The sequence below is a fragment of the Schistocerca piceifrons genome, chromosome X (assembly GCF_021461385.2).
Source record: "Schistocerca piceifrons isolate TAMUIC-IGC-003096 chromosome X, iqSchPice1.1, whole genome shotgun sequence".
Lineage (NCBI taxonomy): Eukaryota > Metazoa > Arthropoda > Insecta > Orthoptera > Acrididae > Schistocerca > Schistocerca piceifrons.
In genome coordinates this window covers 824,790,471-824,813,109 of record NC_060149.1, presented here as the reverse complement: position 1 = coordinate 824,813,109, position 22,639 = coordinate 824,790,471, and the positions used below count along the sequence as shown (strand labels likewise).

The window sequence follows — 22,639 nt, the reverse complement described above, 5'->3', positions numbered from 1 at the left end:
TCTCCAATTATGGATTAAAGTTAAGTATTACATCACTTACGTACTGTATTTGCTACTATAAATTCCCTTAACTGTTCCAGACCTCACGCCAGTCTGCGTGAGCTTAACGCGTGCCTTTCGACATCCTCGCATAGTGACTTGGCTGTCTTGCCAAGTCACAACACCTTCGACTTCCCTCCAGAGATTCCCATTTGAGTTCACAGGTCATTTCCATAATATTCGCTCGTTGGCCGGACTTACCAGTGACAAATTTAACAGCACGCCTCTGAACTAGTTCGATGTTTTTCTTTAATCCGACCTGCAGCGGATCCCAAACACTAGAGCAGTACTCAAGAATAGCTCGTACAAGTGTTCGGTACGCGATCTCTTTCATAGATGAACTATTACTCTCTTACAAATTTGCAGCAAAACCAAAGTCGACCATTGGCGTTCCCTTCTAGCGGCCTTACGTGCTCCTTCCATTTCATATCGCTTTGCAACGTTGTGCCTGTGTAACTATGTCAAGCAACACACCACTAATACTATGTTCCACAATTACAGGATTATTTCTCCAGCTCATCTGCATTAACTTATAGATTTCCACATTAACAGTAGCAACTTGCTATTCACTATTTCTTAACGATCACGTTTATAATAATTACAAATAAACATCCGCACAAAAATTAGTCACCCCCTGAAGGTCATGACGTGTAATACACCCTTTAGCTTCGATAATGGCCGCAGTTCGGCTGAGAAGGAAGGTCGCAAGTTTCTTCATATATGCCATTCCCAACTGAAACCACTCACTGAAATTTAGCTCCCTAGAGCTAGTAAATGGCAGCGATGTTGATTGCTACTTTTCACGCGATGCTGTAAATGGCGGGAATGTTGATTTTTACTTTTTACCCGATGTTTCAAATAGTCCCAGACATTTTCCGCCAGATTGAGATAGGGAGATTTCGCAGGACGCTCGATATGCGATAGGCTGCCTGAATGTTAATCAGACCAGAAACGTATGCGTGCTGTCTGTGAAGGTGGCTGTTGTATTCTCTTGGAAGACGGCGTGTCCACAGTATACCTATCATGAAGATGTAGAAGAAAGGGCAACACTTGGTCGCCGAGAGTGTTGAAATAGACATCCTAGTTCGTATTCGCGGTGACCTGAGTGAGTGAGCCCTAGACATGAAAGAAATTATCAATTGCACAAAATTGAGTAGTGAGAGTATTATTCACCCACAGTCATCTTGTAGGCACTTTTCCCAACAATTAAGCGTTTTAAATAACACTTAGCAATTTGAGAAGAGTAGTTGTCTACAGATACAATACTACAAGAAAAAAACTCTCATCGTTATTCATTATGAGGCCGTTAATGGTTCAGAAAGGAATTCAATATGCAGACTCGGAAGTCTGTGAACATTTGCCGAAAAACATAAAAAGACTGACAAGTAGCTCAGCAAATTTAAATCTAATCTGAAATTGTTTCTTCTGGACAGCACCATCTATTATACAGGGTGGAGAAAATTGTGCCACGAAATTTAAAACCTGGATAACTGATGCCAGTAGGAACCAAAATTACTAATCTTGTGTAGGTGGACAACGCACCATTAGGTCATGCTGTTTGTCTTCACCCCAAGTCAGAGGCAAAAAATAAAATGACCGTATGGCATTGTTGGCCGGGAGACCCCATCCGGGAAACTTCGGCCGCCAAGTGCGAGACTTATTGCAGTCGGCGCCACTCGAGGGCTGGTGATGAGGATGAAATGATGTTGAGGACAACATAACACCCAGTCCACGAGCGGAGAAAATCTCCAACCCGGCCGGGAATCGAACCCGGGCCCGTTACTACTTTTCACGCGATGCTGTAAATGGCGGGGATGCTGATTTTTGCTTTTTACCCGATGTTTCAAATAGTCCCAGACATTTTCCGCCAGATTGAGATAGGGAGATTTCGCAGGACGCTCGATATGCGATAGGCTGCCTGAATGTTAATCAGACCAGAAACGTATGCGTGCTGTCTGTGAAGGTGGCTGTTGTATTCTCTTGGAAGACGGCGTGTCCACAGTATACCTATCATGAAGATGTAGAAGAAAGGGCAACACTTGGTCGCCGAGAGTGTTGAAATAGACATCCTAGTTCGTATTCGCGGTGACCTGAGTGAGTGAGCCCTAGACATGAAAGAAAATGACCGTATGGCATTGTTGGCCGGGAGACCCCATCCGGGAAAGTTCGGCCGCCAAGTGCGAGACTTATTGCAGTCGGCGCCACTCGAGGGCTGGTGATGAGGATGAAATGATGCTGAGGACAACATAACACCCAGTCCACGAGCGGAGAAAATCTCCAACCCGGCCGGGAATCGAACCCGGGCCCGTTGCATCGGAGACAAGCACGTTACCAGTCACCTAAGCAGGCAGATACTTCAGAAGCATTCACACGTAAGCTTCGCTTCGGAGCACACACACGTCACCCGCGATTTAGTCACACAGTAAGAATGGCGGCACAGTATACGTTTGAAGAACAACGAGATATGGTTTTTGTTTATGGACTAGCCGACGGTAATGCGCATGAAGCTCGACGGTTTTATGAGGAACGGTACCCAGCAAGACGCCACCCAAACCTGCAGAAGTTTACAGCAATTCACCGGCGACATGGCGAAACAGGATCGTTAGCGGGATATCATGATGATACTGGAAGACCTCGAACATGACGGGATGCTGCATTTGAAGAGACTGTTCTCCTGCGCTTCGAGGAAGCACCTACGACAAGTACTCGAGCGGTTGGACGCAGCATAGGGGTCATTCATCGGTTAGTCTGGGAGGTTTTGAGGGATGACGGCCAACATCCATTTAGTTTCCACCCTGTCCAAGATCTAAATCCTGTGGCGGACTATGAACACAGGCTAGAGTTTTGCCGATGGTCTTGCGACGTGTTGCACGAGATCCCGACTTCCCCGCCATTGTGTTGTTTACCGACGAGTGCACCTTCCATCGGGATGGCCTTTACAACACTCGAAAAGTTCTTTACTGGGCAAGGGGAAATCCTCATGTCACGTACGTCCACGGACACCAGGAACGATTTTCGCTCAACATTTGGCCAGGCATTGTGAATGACCATCTGACTGGGCCAGTCCGTCTACCTTCTCGACTTACCAGGGCAAATTATCTCCACCTTTTGCAAAGAAATTCTACCTCGTCTGCCGGAAGATGTTCCTCTGGACATACAGCTATGCATGTGGTTGCAGCGTGACGGGGCGCATGCACATAGCAGTCGTGCTGTGCGCGGATATTTAAATGAACTCTTTGACAGCCGGATAGTTGGCAAAGGTGTTCATAGGACATGGCCTCGCGATCACCGGACTTTTTCCTGTGAGGATTCTTCAAGGTTCTAGTTCACCCATCTGGACGCGAACCACCTAGAAAGGAAGAGGAATTAACGGATAGGATTCAATGTGACGCCAATCACGTTAGGGCAATGCCAGGAATCGTTGAAAGAGTTCAGCAATACACAGTTGGACGTTACCAAGCTTGTGTCGCGTCAGAGGGTCGCCTGTTCGAGCGCCTGATTTAAGTAAACAATATCCTAGCTACAAAGCGTCAAGTTTCCGTAGTTTAAAAATGGTGCTTTGTCCACCCACACAACATTAGTTATTTTGGTTCCTATTGGTATCAGTTATCCAGGGTTAAAATTTCGTGACACAATTTTCTCCACCTTGTATACACTAATACACTGACGCGCCAAGGCATGCGTATTAAAATACAGAGATATGTAAACAGGCAGAACACGACACTGCGGTCGGCAACGCCTATATAAAACAACAAGTGTCTGGCGCAGTTGTTAGACCGCTTACTGCAGCTACAATGGCAGGTTATCAAGATTTAACTGAGTTTGAATGTGGTCGACGCACGAGCAATGAAACACAGCATCTCAGAGGTAGCGATGAAGTGGGAATTTTCCCGTACGACCATTTCAGGAATGTATCGTGAATATCAGGAATCCACTAAAACATCAAATCCCTGGCATCGCTGCTGACGGAAAAAGATCCTGAAAGAACGTGATCAACTACGACTGCAGATAATCGTGCAACGTGACAGAAGTGTAACCCTACCGTAAACTGCTGCAGATTTCAATGCTGCAACATCAACAAGTGTCAGCGTGCGAACCATTCAACGAAACATCATTGATATGGGTTTTTGGAGCCGAAGGTCCAATCATGTACCCATGATGACTGCACGACACAAAGCTTCATGCGTGGCCTGGGCCCGTCGACGTCGACGTTGGACTGTTGATGACAGGAAACATGTTGCCTGGTCGGCGGAATCTCGTTTAAAATAGTATTGAGCGGATGGGCGTGTGTGGGTATGAAGACAAAATCATGAATCCATGGACTCTGAATGTCAGCAGGGGACTGTTAAAGCTGGTGAAGGCCCAGTAATGATGTGGCGTGTGCAGTTGAAGTGGTAATGGATCCCTGATAGGTCCAGATAAGAATCTGTCAGGTGACTCGTACATAAGCATCCTGTCTGATCAGCTGCATCCATTCATGTCCATTGTGCATTCCGGCAGGACAATGCGACATCCCACCCGTCCAGAATTGCTACAGAGTGGCTCCAGGAACACTTTTATAAGTTTAAAGACTTCCGCTAACCACCAACCTCCCCAGCCATGAACATTATTGAGCATATCTGGGATGCCTTGCAACGTGCTGTTCAGAAAAGATCGCCACCTCCTCGTACTCTTACGGGTTTATGGACAGCCCAGCAGGATTCATGGTGTCACTTCCCTCCAGCCCTACTTCAGACATTAGTCGAGTCCATGCAACGTCGTGTTGCGGCACTTCTGCGTGCTCGCGGGCGGCCTACACGATGTTAGGCTGATGTACCAGTTTCTTTGGCTCTTCAGTGTATGTCTAGCTGTTTATTTGCTGTTAAATTTATGTTTCGCTCATATTATGAGTAGCAAGGACTAACATGTTCATTTTCATAAGTTTAAGCCATATATAAATGGAGGCATCGGCCTTACCGCAGTGAATACACCGGTTCCCGTCAGATCACCGAAGTTAAGCGCTGACGGGCGTGGCCTGCACTTGGATGGGTGACTATCCGGGCCGCCATGCGCTGTTGCCGCTTCTCGGGGTGCACTCAGCCTCGTGTTGCCAATTGAGGAGCTACTCGACCGAATAGTAGCGGCTCCAGTCAAAGACAACCATCATAACGACCGGAAAAGTGGTGTGCTGACCACACGCCCCTCCTATCAGCATCCTCAACTGACGATGACACGGCGGTCGGATGGTCCCGATGGGCCACTTGTGGCCTGAAGACGGAGTGAGTGAGTGATATATAAATGGCCAGCATGCAGTCGTAACGCAAAGAAATCATATTTACATGGTCTGCAATCTGACTTATTCCACATCACTTAGACAAAAATAATGCATATTACCTGTGGGACATGCGTTAACTACCGAGAGTGCATGACACACTCATATTGAGAGTGCACGACACCCTCCAACAAACTAAGTTCTGACATATGCTTACCACCACCAACATGTTGAGGACTAAGACTCTCTGTTACTCGAAGATAAAGGAAGACAAAGGTACTGACTGTGATATGGCTGTCTCCCTTTAGTAATCCGATGCTCGTTGCTGCTCTAAGCGTCTTTCCTATTGTTTCCCATCTCCTTGCACAAATAATCCTGTGGATGAGCTGGTAAGTTTGTGATGGTTGCTGGTTCCAGAACTTGTTGCAAATAACAATAACTAGTAAAGGTCACTTCTTGCTTAGAAGCAGTATAATACCTGAATACGAGTTGGCTACTGTAGATTGCAGTGCACCTCATACTCATAGCTCATTCACAACTGGTTAAATTCGAAAAATGACCTGCTTTCAGAAGGCATGAAGGGAGTTCAGAAAGTCGCCGAAGAACTCTGTTGGCCGGTCGTTGCGGCCAAGCGGTTCTAGGCGATTCACTCTGGAACCGCGCGACCGCTACGGTCGCAGGTTCGAATCCTGCCTCGGGCATGGATGTGTGTGATGTCCTTAGGTTAGTTAGGTTTAAGAAGTTCTAAGTTCTAGGGGACTGATGACCTCAGATGTTAAGTCTCATAGTGCTCAGAGTCATTTGAACTCTGATGGACGATAGATAAACATAAAAAGGTAAATAACACTCTCGGATTTGGCGTGTTCGACTGGCTGACTGCTGCCTACAAGGCAATACGTGGAGTATGTCGCATCTCGCCAATCGCTCCAGCCGTTGCTGCCACTCGAAGAATGTTGATAGTGGCGCTGCTTCTTTTCCAATTATCTCCTGTGTTAGCTTCACGAGACTGAGTTGACCCCATTCCTGGCCTCCCTACCTCAGAAAAATCCAAGGAGATATCGAGAATTGAACCCGGGTCCTTCCGCAATTAAGGCAGGGACGCTAACCATGCAGTTATGGAGGCGGTCATGTAGTTTAGTTTGTTAACTTATGGAAAATTTTAGGTAACAGGTTCTTTCCGAAGAAACACATAACACCCAAAGAGACCAAATACTGTGGTCATCAATCGACACAACTTCATACACTGCTTCAGAAACAGAGGTCGGTAACTTCCTTGCCGGATGTCTTGCTAGAGATGTATGTTAATTTATATTTAAATGTTATCAGTAAGTACTAGGTTGTTTTGCACAATGGTTTTGTAATTAGTGTGTAACAATTAATATTAGAATTATATTAGCGACAACTCGCATGGGCTTAACAAAGATTCGAATAGTACCGAGGAACGTAACAGCCAGAGTAGGGTGCCTCTTATACGGAAATTTCCAAAATATTTGATAATATTCCATGTAAAAATGAAGCCTGTTAAATTTGTGTATAGCAGGGGTGCCTCTGGGCCTTAAAAATAGGAAAATCTATAAAAATATTACTTCTGCGTGATAAATTCATTCTGCCTCCTTAACTGAACGTGTTCTCATTGCAAAGGTCACATTTGTCAGGTGACGTGACGGGTCAGTGACCCCAAGACAGGTAGAGGTCGGGCAGTACGAGTCGAGCCGTTCCTTTTTACGACCCATCCCGGACCACTCCAGACGTATTCCACTTCCGAGCGGAATGTAGCAGTCGTATAGAAGGACAGCGCTTTCACGCTGAGCTCGTTTACGGGAGAAAATGTATCTCATCGCGTATTACTCACACGAAATAACTTAGGGCAAACTTCCATGTATCAAATAAAGGTGCACAACAGTGCCATACTGTCTGTGAGGGAAGTGATAATCTATTGGGAAAAAGCACAATTCCTACACTGGAGCTGAGACTCTGAATTTCAATATTATAAGCTTTGTATCAACAATGAAAGCAGCTACGAAACATTCTGAAAGATCATCGGAGGTCAATATGCGTAAAAATAGCCTTGAGGATATAGCGTATGCTAGAACTCTGAATATTGTTGCTGTTATAGAAGTTAGTCATTTATTAACTGAATCAGTGACTGAAATGGTTACCTAAGGTCATGCATGGAATGGACCAGAGGTTATTTGAGGATGAGAGCTTCTGAGGGAAAAGAGCTAGCCTTATAATATACATTTTACGCATGATGAGCCAAAACACCGCCAGCTAAATAGCTTGTTGGTCTACCACTGGACCGCAATACAAGAGCGATTCAACAAGTCCTTGGTGGGCTTTTGGAGGTATGTGACACCAGGTGTCTACCACAGGTCACGCAAATACCGTAAATGGCAGGACGAATGAGTAACTGTAAATATTTTATTGGTGTAAAAATTATAGAGTGAACTGTTTCCAATCTGTATCACATGGAAAACTCAAACAATATTATCCAGATCAAAACTACGGAAGATTCCTGCTATGTAAAATGGTGTAACGCGTCTGAAAAGTAAATGCCGCGCGGGATTAGCCGAGCGGACTAAGGCGCTGCAGTCATGGACTGTGCGGCTGGTCCCGGCAGAGGTTCGAGTCCTCCCTCGGGCATGGGTGTGTGTGTTTGCCCTTAGGATAATTTAGGTTAAGTAGTGTGTAAGCTTAGGTACTGATGACCTTAGTAGTTAAGTCCCATAAGATTTCACACACGAATTTATAAAACAAATACAGAGTGAACAGCACGTGAATTTGGGGGGTTGCACAGACGATTTGTCACTACGGTAAAGTCGGACTGATTGTGTTATCATGTACTGCGTTAGTCTCTAGCCCAGCATGCGTTCCGTGTACAAACGAACTTGATTTCTGGCAGACCAGGGAAGCTACATATGGTTTCTTCGAGCGACTAGTCTCACGTGCGCATCGATTACTCGCAACTGAAGATGAGCCAACTGAGGACATAAAAATGAGTGTGTTTACATATCTGCCTGCGTATGTTGTCTGATGGTGTGACGAACTGTTGTTATTAACAAATTGGCCTAGGGTGATGTGATACGTGATTAACAAATAGACACAACCCCTCTCTACGCTATCCAGCACCTGAATAAGCCTCCCACACCAGTACCCCAACTACGAAAGAAGTATCTGAAAGACATACCCGAAAGAAAAGACACAAAACATATACGCGTGTATATGCGCCTGATAGCAAATAATGAAGCGTGCAGTGTGGTTACACACTACGTCCGAACTCTGGCGGGAATCGGGTAAAGCTGCGAGCAGTGAGGATAAAGGGAGCGGACGCTACGTGTTTAATGTGCGACAAGTTGAGAATAAGAGGGGGACGGAAAGCGTGCTTGGATAGCCGAAGCAGTCGGCTTTCGGCCGTGGTCGCGTGCGGTCCGGTTCCGCACGCCGGACAGCGCACCGCAGTTGTTTACTTCCGCGTCGCGGTATTTCGTGTCGTGTAGCGTCCATTACTACTGCACCTCATGGCGCACTGTTACCGCCGAGCGACACTTAAAGTAGTAACATTCCAAGCCGAACGTGCACGACCACGCGCTTATGAAATTGAACAATCCATTCGCGAAGAGCTACTTTTGGACCCCCAGGAAGTGACAGATATTCACTTCTCTATCACTGGCAGTGTAGTCTATATTAAGATGACGACGGAGGAAGCATGTGCTGAGGTAGTTCGACAACGGCCACACGGACTCAAGTTCAAGCATTCTGACGGGCATAGTGGAGAGGTAACGATAGATCACGCTGGTTTCGGTCTTCGAACAATTCGGGTCTTTGAACTCCATTTCGAAGTGCCAGAAGACGTGGTCGTCGAAGCTTTCCGACCCCACGGCAATGTTGTGGGGCACATCGCGGGAAAATGAATGACGTTCACGACATACCACGTGCCGAATTGTGTCCGCCAAATCAAAATCTAACTCTCCAAACATGTACCATCCTACATGCTGATAGATGGCGTGCGAGCCATCGTTATGTATGATGGCCAGCCGCGGACGTGTGCCGGTTGCGGACAAGAGGGCCATGTTCGGTCAGACTGTCTCCACCGACGTTTGCCCCTGGTCCCAACCGATGACTCAGCACTCAAAGCGACAGTCACATCTTTACCAGACAGCTACGTCACAGCCGTACGCGGCCCTGATGCGTCACTTCAGGAAGCGCCTGTTCTTCCCCAGGCATTCCCCATTGGAAATGACGGTGCTGCCACGGCCTCACCGGCACCATCTCCTCCGACGGCTACGACATCACTAACTCTCCAGAACTCGATGACCAGCCCGCCCGCTGCCATGGTCATCGATGCGAGTGCGGTGCCTACCTCTGCTTTTCTTCAGACGGGCGCGACCTCGGTCATATTCTGATACAGAACAGCTTCTCCGAAAGCAGTGGTCGCCCCGAAAGCGGAAGAAGAGAAGTCAATCGCCATCCGACGACACACTTCTTCATGTGGTATCCAGGCAGTGGAGCGGATACAAGACAGTGATCTCCTTTCGGGCGCCCTGGCGACAGGAGTGGCTGCTCCTGATGTCCCATCTGAAGAACGATCCCTCCCAGCAACGATGGATTCCATGGAGGAGGAGTCCCTGGATCCCACTACAGCAGCGTCATCACATCTCGCCCTCGGTAAGTGCGACAGTTGCTTGCCGCCTGTTCCAGTCTCATGGGCTGATGATGTCGACGATGGAGCAGATCGAAATGGTGACCCTCTATCAGGCAGTGCCCGATGGAGGTTCCTGACCAACCTTCCACCCAGTGATTACGGCGGAAGCACGACCACAACACTACCGCATTGCGGTGATGAATCTGGCCACCATTAGGGCTTCCCAAAAACTAGTAATGTTCCGAGAAACCATTTATGATGCTGATGTCGACATTGCCCTCCTCCAAGAAGTGATCGTCACTGATTTCTATACCCCCAGTGGCTACACGGCACACATCTCCCATGCTTCTGACAACGGTAGTGGAGTCGCCATCCTCCTCCGTTCTGGGCTCCCTGCTGAAGATGTAGTGTACCTTCCTAATGCTAGAGGTATGGCTCGCCGGCCGGAGTGGCCGAGCGTTTCTAGGCGCTACAGTCTGGAACCGCGCGACCGCTACGGTCGCAGGTTCGAATCCTGCCTCGGGCATGGATGTGTGTGATGTCCCTAGGTTAGTTAGGTTTAAGTAGTTCTAAGTTCTAGGGGACTGATGACCTCAGAAGTTAAGTCCCATAGAGCTCAGAGCCAGAGGTATGGCTCTCACGCTGTTTGGCGTCCGCATCCTCAATGTATATGCGCCATTCGGATCCAGTCGACGTCGTGATCGACACACCTTCTTTGCTGGCGAGGTAACGCCTTTTTTGAGGGTCCCCTGGATGAAATGTTTCTCAGTGGCGATTTCAACTCCACACAAGGGCCTGATGACCAACTTTCACGTCATTCCCCATGTACGGCCCTCTTCGTCATCATCGATGGACTTCAGCTTGTTGACACATGGACAAAGGTTCATGGCACCTGTGCAGGTTTCACATACTACACGCCGCATTCATCCAGTCGCCTCGACCGTATATACCTCACACGTTCCCTTGATGCCAACACCCGACATGCTGAAGTATGGCCTCTGGCTTTATCTGAACACGAAGCCTACATCTGCGATGTCGTCCTCACCCACCAACAGGTGTGACACAGACGCGCTCGGTGGAAATTAAACGTTTCCCCCCTGACTGTCCCTGATTGCTGACGGATCGTTGAGGATGCGTGGGCCCTCTGTCGTCGACGTCGCCCCTCATTCACATCCACCTTATCCTGGTGATTATGCTGCGTGAAACCAGCTCTATGCAGGGCACTGATGGGATATGGCAAAGACTTCAAAGCTTGGCAAGCGAGCACCAAGGACTTTTATTATGCGGTGCTTCATGACTGCACTTCGATGGCATTACCTCCTGTCCGTCAGACAGCAGTGCAGCGTGCTAAAGCGCAGATCACTTCGCTCATGCAGCGACGCTTGGAAGGGACCTTTTCAGATCCTGCACCCGTGACCACATGCCTCACAGATTGACGTCTATGTACCACCTCCTCACAGAACGCCGACGTCGTCGGCAAGTTCTCATCCACGACGTCACCGATGCAGAAGGACGAGGATACACTACGCAATGCGCCATTGGTCACGCTTTCTGTTCTCATTTCCGCCGGCTGTACGCTGCTGTCCCACATACCCCGATCTTAATTGAGGAGGTAGCAGCACTGACTGTCAACACCATGCCAGAGGATGTGGCTCAAGAACTTCATTAACAAGTGGCCTCCAATGAAGTCCTAGATGCAATCAAGATGGGAGCTGCCAACAAGTCCCCTGAACCTGACGGCCTCACCCTCGAATTTTACAAGTGTTTTAGCTATCTTTTGGTACCTACTTGCACAACTATCTGTCGTGAACTGATGTCACCCACAACGACGATCCCAGCCACCTTTCTGATGCAATCATCATCCTGGTCCCTAAGCCACATGGGCGATCACGGATCTGTGATTACTGGCCAGTCACTCTAGTCAACAGTGACATGAAAATTTTTACTCATTTGTTGGTCTCACGACTCAAGAAGGCAGCAATATACGTCACCTCCCTTGATCAACTTCTCTGGGCGGTGACAACAACATCCATACAGCCATTTGCCGTTACAGGGACATGATCGCGCTCGCGCGGTCGCAGCATTTACCTGGCGCATTAGCATCGCTTGACTTCAGTCAGGCATTCGACCGTGTCGACCATACCTTTCTGAAATCAGCCCTCCAACACATGGATTTTCCGGCTAGTATAGTAACAATGGTAATGCGGCTCTAGGGCTGTGCGACTTCAAGAATACTCTGTAATGGTTGCCTCACTGCGCGTCTAGCGATCGAGCGCTCTGTCCGACAGGGTTGCCCACTTTCCACGAAACTGTATGCTTTGGCATTAGAGCCCCTACTCCACTACTCCAGGGGCTTCGCCAACGTCTGGTGGGCCTGACATTGCATGGGCACCGCTTCTGTTGTACAGCCTATGCTGACGATCTAGTCCTCTATCTCCGCAATGAAGACGAAGTTCTCGCGGCTCTGACGTGGGTTTCGACATACGGGGAGGCATCGGGCAGTTCTCTTAACATTCCCAAATCGAAGGGTCTGCTCGTTGGTGAGGGTCTACCTGAGAGATATGTCGCTCCTCTAAGTGTGGCCACCAGCGTCCGCTGTTTGGGCATTGATTTTATGAATGACCTCCGTCGTTCAGCGGTAACTAACAGTAGACATCTCCTGCAAACGATCAGGGTTGGCCTTGTGGACCACCGGCTTAGATCCCTCGACATCGTAAAGCGTGCGCAATACGTGAATGTTTACCACGCCTCATGCATCCCCCATGTGGCACAAGTGTTCCCAGTCCCGATTACCCTCGCACGTCGTATGTTGATGGCGATGGGATCCTTTGCCTGTACCAGGATGTTATTTAAAGTTCAATATTCCTCCCTAGCCCTCCCACGGGAGCGTGGTGGAGTGGGTTTATTTCATGTGCCAGACAGAGTTATGGCACTTTTTGTTAGCTCCCAACTGAAAGTCTGGCATCGAGCCTGACCGGACTACTTTTGCATGAATACGCGCCAGTCTCCACGTCAGCCCCAGTCATGTTATAAGACATTGCAACCTTTTTTACCACTTTCCGCATTTCTATCTTGAATTAAGTTACATCCCTCACTCCTTACCCCTTTCACGTATACTCCAGACAAAGACTGTACATGACACATTACAAATGTGTCGAACCCCCAAACCCATCGAACACAAGTTTCCCCAGACAAAATAACGTCGTGTGCGGAAAGCAGTGCATGCTGATTATCTCGACACCAGCGTTCAATCCACCTAGTACCCTGTGATCAAAAGTAACCGAACACCTGGCTGAAAATGACTTATAACTGCGTGGCGCCCTCCATCAGTAATGCTGGAATTCGATATGGTGTTGGTCCACCCTTAGCCTTGATGACAACTTCCACTCTCGCAGGCATACGTTCAATCAGGTGCTGGAAGGTTTAGGGAATGGCAGCCCATTCTTCATGGAGAGCTGCACTGAGGAGAGGTGTCGATTTCGGTCGGTGAGGCCTGGCACGAAGACGGCGTTCCAAAACATCCCCAAGTGTTCTATAGGATTCAGGTAAGGACTCTGTGCAGGCCAGTCCACTATGGGATGTTGTTGTTGTGTAATCACTCCAACATAGACAGTGCATTATGAACACGTGCTCGATCGTGTTGAAAGATGCAGTCGCCATCCTCGAATCGCTCTTCAACTGTGGGAAGCAAGAAGGTGCTTAAAACATCAATGTACGCCTGTGCTGTGATAGTGCCGCGGAAAACAACAAGGAGTGCAAGCCCCCTCCATGAAAAACACGACCACACCATAACACCACCGCCTCCGAATTTTACTGTTGGCACTACACTCGCTGGCAGATGGCGTTCACCAGGCATTCGCCATACCCACACCCTGCCATCGCATCTCCACATTGTGTACCGTGATTCGTCACTCCACACAACGTTTTTCCACTGCTCAATCGTCCAGTGTTTACGCTCCTTACACCAAGCGAGGTGTCGTTTGGCATTTACCGGCGTGATGCCGCTCGACCATGAAATCCAAGTTTTCTCACCTCCCGCCTATCATAGTAGTTGCAGTGGATCCTGATGCAGCTTGAAATTCCTGTGTGATGGTCTTGACAGATATCTGCCTATTACATATTACGACTCTCTTCAACTATGAGTGTCGGTCAATAGACGAGCTCAGCCTACACGCTTTAGTGCTGTACGTGCCGCTTCACGTATCCCCTTCACTATCACATCGGAAACAGTGGACCTAGAGATGTTTAGGAGTGTGGAAATCTCGTGTACAGACAAATGACACGAGTGACACCCAATCACCTGACCACGTTCGAAGTCCGTGAGTTCCGCGGAGCGCCCCGTTCTGCTCTCTCACGATGTGTAATGACTACTGAGGTCGCTGATCTAGAGTATCTGGCAGTAGGTGGCAGCACTATGCACATAATATGAAAAACGTATGTTTTTTGGGGGTGTCCGGATACTTTTGATCACATAGTGTGTATCACCGTCAATGGAAAACAGGTCAACCAGTTTCGTTAACACCGCATCCGCCTCGCTGTTACACCCCTCTGTGTTCACTGTGGTGTAGAGGACACAGACGCTCATCGATTCTCATGTGGTTCGTCGTCTGACGTCTGGAGGACCGCACAGCGTATCTTGGCTTTCCTTGCCCGACAGACACCTGCTCAGACCAATTTCCTAACGCTTTTATTTCCGGATGTGATTCATTACCGGCCGGCCGCGGTGGCCGAGCGGTTCTAGGCGCTTCAGTCCGGAACCGCGCGACTGCTACGGTCGCAGGTTCGAATCCTGCCTCGAGCATGGATGTATGTGATGTCCTTAGGTTAGTTAGGTTTAAATAGTTCTAAGTCTAGGGGACTGATGACCTCAGATGTTAAGTCCCATAGTTTTCAGAGCCATTTGAACCATTTTTTTGATTCATTACCCCGCAACAAAACTAACGCTGTGAATTGGATACGCGGTCATACGGTCCGCTACCTTTTTGGCCCCTATGAGAAATCAGAACTAGGTTATTGGACGTACCTTGACGATCGACACTGTGCACTTGTTCGCAACCCCAGATACAAGCAGTTCTTTTCCTATTTTCTACAGAGCGCCTTTCATGACCCGCCTTCCAGCAGGAACGTCCAAGCGATGAGATGCTGATGCTTTTTTTGCCGACATGATGTTCTGAACCCTCTACAAACGGAATTTCCATTAAAATTTCGAAAAGACACGTTTTGGTGTTCCGCCAATCGGAAGGCGCTAGCGACTCCCGAAATTCTGTCACATAGTCTAATTTAATAAAATAAATTAAATACGAACATAAAAATATAAATAAAAATAAAAGAAAATAACAATATACATACAAAAAACAAAAATGTAATAAAGTAAACTAAAAAATAAGCGGGTGAGGCAACCGCTCGCATAAAGCGGGAAATGTGAGTTCGAGTCTCGTTGCGACGTAAATTTTAACTTGTCGCCATTGTGGTGTCACCGCCAGACACCACACTTGCTAGGTGGTAGCCTTTAAATCGGCCGCGGTCCGGTAGTATACGTCGGACCCGCGCGTGTCGCTACTGTCAGTGATTGCAGACCGAGCGCCGCCACACGGCAGGTCTAGAGAGACGTCCTAGCACTCGCCCCAGTTGTACAGCCGACTTTACTAGCGATGGTTCACTGACAAATTACGTTCTCATTTGCCGAGACGATAGTTAGCATAGCCTTCAGCTACGTCATTTGCTACGACCTAGCAAGGCGCCATTATCATTTGCCATTTATCTTGTGATGCATGTACCGTCAGACCGATGTTCACCAATTATGGATTAAAGTTAAGTATTCCAGAAGCTACGTACTTCTTTTACTAGACTCAACTCCTTTAACTGTTCCAGACCTCACGCCAGCCTGCGTGAGCTTAAACGCGTGCCTTTCGGCTATCTCATAGTGGATTGGCTGTCTTCCCAAGTCACAACAGCCATTGGATTCATTTGAATGCCGGAGTTAGACTGAACTGCAATTTTATCTTATGTCAAGCCATTTTTATCACATAGTCTGATAGATTGGACGCAACAGCCTATTTGTCCTCTCTCTCTCTCTCTCTCTCTCGTCATACAAATACATACAAATACACAAACTCGTGCATGGCATTAGTTTTCATAGTAAGCGCTGTAGATGTCAAAGCATTTTAACTGCTATTGAATCTGTACCCCCGCACGGAGGCACATTCGAAATTATCTGGCAACGAATTGCACGATGATTTGTTCTGATGTATTAACTATCCATAGTAAGCTGACAGTACGATGTCGAAAATTCATAACACCGTTACACACACTGAGGCGCCAAAGAACCTGGTATAGGCATGCGTATTCAACCACAGTGATAATTAAACAGGCAGGATATGGCGCTGCGGTCGGCAGCGGCTACATAAAACAAGTGTCTGGCGCAGTTATGTGATCGATTACTGCTGCTCCAACGGCAGGTTATCAAGATTTGAACGTGGTGTTATAGTCGTCGTACGGGCGATGGGACACAGCATCTCCGAGGTAGCGATGAAGTAGGGATTTTCCCGTGCGGTCGTTTCACGAGTGTACCGTGAATATCAGGAATCCGATAATACATAAAACCTCCGACATCGGTGCGGCCGAAAAAGATCCTGCAAGAACGGGATAAACGACGACTTTAGATAATCGTTCAAAGTGACAGGGTGCAACCCTTCCGAAAATTGCTGTACATTACAGTGCTGGGCAATCAACACGTGTCAACGTGTGAAACATACAACGAAACATCATCGATATGGGCTTTCGGAGCCAAAGGCCCATTCGTGTACCCTTGATGACTGCACGATACAAAGCCTTACGCCTCGCCTGGTCCCGTCAGCACCGACATTGGACTGTTGACGACTGTAGACATGTTGCGTGGTCGGACGAGTCTCGTTTCAAAATGTATCGAGAGGGTGGACGTGTACGGGTATGGAGACAACTTCATGAATCCATGGACCATGGATGTCAGCAAGGGGATGTCCAACCTGGTGGGGTTCTGTAATTGTGTGGGTTGCAGTTGGAGTGATATGTGACCCCTGATATGTCTACATACGTCTCTGACAGGTGACACGTCCGTAAGCATCGTGCCTGATCACGTGCATCCATTCATGTCCATTGTGCATTCCTATGGAGTTGGGCAATTCCAGCAGGACAATGCGACACCCCTCACGTCGAAAATTCCTACAGAGAGGCTACAGGATCACTCTTCTGAGTTTAAATGCTTCCGCTAGCCACCAAACTCCCCAGACATGAACATTATGAAGTATATCTTTGTAAATTGTAAATTTGTGGTAAGTTCTTATGGGACCAAAATTGCTTAGGTCATAGGTCCCTAAGCTTACACACTACTTAATCTAAGTTAAACTAACTGACGCTATGGACAACACACACACCCATGCCAGAGAGAGGACTCGAACTTCCGACGGGGAGAGCGGCGCGGATCGTAACAAGACACCCCATATCGCGCGACTACCCCGCGCGGCATATACTTGGCTCAAATGGCTCTAAGCACTATGGGACTTAACATCCGAGGTCATCAGTCCCATAGGAGTATATGTAGGATGCCTTGCAACGTGCTATTCAGAAGAGATCTCGAACCCCCTCCCTCATGGTGTCAGTAGTCGAATCCATGTCACGTCGTGTTGCGGCATTTCTGCGTACTTCGAGGGCTCTACACGATATTAGGCAGATGTACCAATTTCTTTGGCTCTTCAGTGTATATACACTACTGGCCATTAAAATTGCTACACCACGAAGATGACGTGCTACAGACGCGAAATTTAACCGACAGGAAGAAGATGCTGTGATATGCAAATGATTAGCTTTTCAGAGCATTCACACAAGGTTGGCGCCGGTGGCAACACCTACAACGTGCTGACATTAGGAAAGTTTCAAAATGAGTTCTCATACATAAACAGCAGTTGACCGGCGTTGCCTGGTGAAACGTTGTTGTGATGCCTCGTGTAAGGACGAGAAATGCGTACCATCGCGTTTCCGACTTTGATAAAGGTCGGATTGTTGCCTATCGCGATTGCGGTTTATCGTATCGCAGCATTGCTGGTCGCGTTGGTCGAGATCCAATGACTGTTAGCAGAATATGCAACCGGTGGGTTCAGGAGGGTAATACGGAACGCCGTGCTGGATCCCAACGGCCTCGTATCACTAGCAGTCGAGATGACAGGCATATTATCCGCACTGCTGTAACGGATCGTGCAGCCAAGTCTCGATCCCTGAGTCAACAGATGGGGACGTTTGCAAGACAACAACCATCTACACGAACAGTTCGACTACGTTTGCAGCAGCATGGACTATCAGCTCGGAGACCATGGCTGCGGTTACCCTTGACGCTGCATCACACACAGGGGCGCCCGCGATGGTGTACTCAAGGACGAACCTGGGTGCACTAATGGCAAAACGTCATTTTTTCGGATGAATCCAGGTTCTGTTTACAGCATCATGATGGTCGCATCCGTGTTTGGCGACATCGCGGTGAACGCACATTGGAATCGCGTATTCGTCATCGCCATGGGATGCCATTGGTTACACGTCTCGGTCACCTCTTGTTCGCACTGACGGCACTTTGAACAGTGGACGTTACATTTCAGATGTGTTACGACCCATGGTTCTACCCTTCATTCGATCCCTGCGAAACCGTACATTACAGCAGGATAATGCACGACCCCATGTTGCAGATCCTGTACGGGCCTTTCTGGATACAGAAAACCAGCACATTCTCCACATCTCTGACCAAGGTGCACTGAACTGTGGAAAAGAAAAAGCAAAACAGAAACAGTCACAAAGCGGCAGTGCTCCGATGTTGCGTATTTTTGATACTGTTTTCATATCTTTTAGAGCATCAGTTTCTTATTTTCAAACAGACAGATTGCTAGGCCGTCTTGGTAAATGAGTAAAGAGGACAGAATTTGGTTCCGTTATTACGGCCAGAGGTGGTTGTTCTGGGTACTGATTTCTCAGGATCTATGTACCCAAATTGCGTGAAAATGTAATCACATGTCAGTTCTAGTATAATATATTTGTCCAATGAATACCCGTTTATCATATGCATTTCTTCTTGGTGTAGCAATTTTAATGGCCAGTAGTATATAAGGCGGATATTCAGCGTTAATGTACCAGCAAAAGTCTTACTCAGCTGACAAAGTGATATTATCGTCTTGGCACAAGATTTTCACAACTTTTATTTACAGGGCTTTTATTTACGTATTGATTTTCAGCAGACCGGGGAAGGTTGCAAAAGTACTTAAGCCGCACGCAGCGAGCAAGCGGCAGTTTCCGCGTCCTTATTCTGAGAGTTCAGCCCAGGCGACCAGACTCCTGGTGCTGACAAGCACTTGACTCTGGCACAAAAGGGAAGACGCTCTCTAACAGTTCCCCAGAGGAGTGGAGCCCAAAACTGCCTCGGCAAGTCGATAAAACTAACGTAACTGACATCAAATTATACTGAATTATAACAGCTGCTTGGATCACACTAATTGTACGAAAATAAGAAATTGATGATCTAAAATATATGAAAACAGTAGCAAAAATACGCAGCATTGGAGCACTGCCGCTTTGTGATTGGGTGAAATGCTGTTCTAGCAGGAAGAGTTTACTGTTCTCCAGAATTTTTAACATGGAGACACTTGGAAGGGAAACTCCCCTCAGATTTAGTGGTAAGATGTCCCGGTGAATAGCCCGTCAAAAACTGAACACAGATTAAGTATGAAAACAGAAAGAAGGTGCACTGAACCGTGGAAGAGAAAAAGCAACACAGAAACAGTCACAAAGCGGCAGTGCTCCGATGTTGCGTATTTTTGATACTGTTTTCATATCTTTTAGAGCATCAATTTCTTATTTTCATACAGACGGATTGCTAGGCCGTCTGGATAAATGAGTAAAGAGGACAGAATTTGGTTCCAAAGGCAACAACTAACCTCATTTTCCTTTCTGTAGTAGTTGGAAGATGTGTTACTGTATTGCTTATGAATACAGGCAGCAAACGATAACTGTTTATAACGTACCGTAATGGTGTAAGGAAAGTCAAGATGAACAATTTGACGGAGAACACTTGCGGTCTATCAACCCGGGAAATAACTTCAAATTTTTCTACAAAAGCCACCGAGGCTACAGCGCTAGATTTTCAGTATCCTCCAGCTGTCTTACGCCATCGGCGTAACCGATTAACATTACTAATGCAAACCTTCACGTGAGGGTAATGAAACAAAAATGACTTTTGTAAACGTCGTGCAAAACCTAATTACGTTTTCAAGTCGGTCTAAGCCCTTACAAGCACAGTAGTTTCGTAGTAAGAGGGCCAGACAAAGAAAGCGATTTAAATGTCAATTTTATGTGGATAAAATTCAGAATATTTTGAGATAAATTCTATGCAAACGCCAATTTTACAGTTTGTAAGACCAAGGGATTTTTAATATTCAATGGCGATTTTACCAGAAATCTTGCGACATTTAATTTAATATTGATTTGTGGCATTTTTCGGTCGGTGCAGTTCTCCTCATTTCGGCAGAATCGTGGTGACAGCTCTGTTTACCCTTCGCTATCAGTTTGTGGCACGAAGGATACTCACGGGTCCAGTGGCTGTTTACACAAAATGAGGCAATTAAGCGCTCTATCGCCACAAACTTTAAAAATGAATGGGAATGACAGAAGAGAGGGATGAGAATTCTCAATATCTTTGATGCAGTCGCATAATCCACGTGTACTGTAAATTTGCTATGAAACGACATTACAATACCATGCCGAAAAAAAATTTAAAGATTTAGTTGACAATGAAAGGGCAAAAAATTAGAACAACCGCTAGATGGGATTTGATGTTCTGTACATCAAGAAGCACTGTGTGCTAAATTTGCAGGCATGGAGTACGTGAAGAAATTCTGATTCGAATATTAATATTTATGAAGCCACATGTATTATTCCACTGTCAGTTGCAACAGTTTTCGATATAACTGAACAATGAGTCTGGAGACCTTATATATTACTGCAAAGTAAGGTCGTTAATTCAACGGGAAGACCTGGAGCGATTTTTCGATTTGAAACCCGCTATTGTCAACTTCATGAGGGAAAAAGGCGTGCAGGAGCGAAATTAGGACTGGAATGGGCTGAACTCCTCGCGTTTTAAGTAGACGTGACTGTACACTGATTTATGATTCAGCTGGGATGTACTTAAAAGGAGAATCGCCTTGTAGAAGTAACAAATTCTGACAAACCAGTCCAGTTCCCTTAGTTCACTGACGTTAAAGAAACGCGACGTTTGAAGAACAGTGGCCTTGAAAGAATTACTAGGATAGTTTTCTATATGTTTCGAGGACACTGCCAATCTTGCATCTGTTTTCGAGATTCTCTGCCGTTTCAATTCAAAACGCTGCTGTGTATACATAGATGTAACTGATTGGTCTGGAGTGTAATTACCATTTTAAAGACAAATATTTTTAAGCTAAAACTGTCCAGGTTGTCTACATTGCTTTCCTCAGGTAGAGTTTTCACGACTCCATAATGAGGCTGCAAATGTGCTGCAATATTTCTATCAACACAGGTGAGCGAAAGATCTATTTTCGTTTATGAAGCTAAAGAAGTCACGGTTACATGGCAACCTGAGTGTGGAAATATGCGAAACTGTCCACATCTGTCTGTGTGCCGAAAGTGTGTACCAATAAAAATTACATTTCGCGCCCAAAATAAATAAGACCGAAAATTTGTTTTGAGTGTTGTTTATGTTGTTGATAAATGTGAAATATACAACTAAGTCATATGCAATGCGACTGCATTGCCATTTCAATCCGACACGTTTGCAGTTCCCCTCCTCACCATCAGACAGCGTGCCGTGGCGGTGGGGGAAGTGTCCACCTAGGCTGAGCGGGATGGCGCGGCTCGCAAGTCGAATTCTTGGCTGTCACTAGAGCTTTTATTTGCTTTCGAATGTTCCTAGTGACACTTTATCTGATATGATATGGGCGCCGCGCGGGATTAGCCGAGCGGTCTAGGGCGCTGAAGTCATGGACAGTGCGGCTGGTCCCGGCGGAGGTTCGAGTCCTCCCTCGGGCATGGGTGTGTGTGTTTGCCCTTAGGATAATTTAGGTTAAGTAGTGTGTAAGCTTAGAGACTGATGACCTTAGCAGTTAAGTCCTATAAGTTTTCACACACATTTTCATCTGATATGGTTACAAATAACGAAGTTATATTTTCAGCCGACTCCATATTGCTGTTAGTAATCCAATAACAGGGACAAAAATAGTTTCACTGACGATATAGTGTCATCTTCTACTCGTAGCTCGCATATATTAAGGTGACAGAAATGCTATTCCAAGTAGCCATGTAATGTAAGTCACCTGAATGAGTTACTTGTGTGAATGTTCGATGATGTAAAAAAATCACTACACCATTAACTGTTTTAAACAGTCGATCGCTACTATAACACTTTAATAAATGCAGCAAGGTTCATGGTAGATTCGAAATGTTACTATGAAGTTGCCACTAGTGCAGTTGAAGAGCCGTCCGCGGTGGCCGAGCGGTTCTAGGCGCTTCAGTACGGAACCATGCGACTGCTACGGTCGCAGGTTCGAATCCTGCCTCGGGCATGGATGTGTGTGATGTCCTTAGGTTGGTTAGGTTTAAGTAGTTCTAAGTTCTAGGGGACTGATGACCTCAGATGTGAAGTCCCATAGTGCTCAGAGCCT

General features: G+C 46.9%; 1 pseudogene; it reads left to right on the top strand.

Moving 5' to 3' along the window:
• The first annotated feature begins 4,981 nt into the window (after positions 1-4,981).
• LOC124723558 lies at positions 4,982-5,099 on the top strand (annotated as a pseudogene).
• Positions 5,100-22,639: the final 17,540 nt, after the last annotated feature.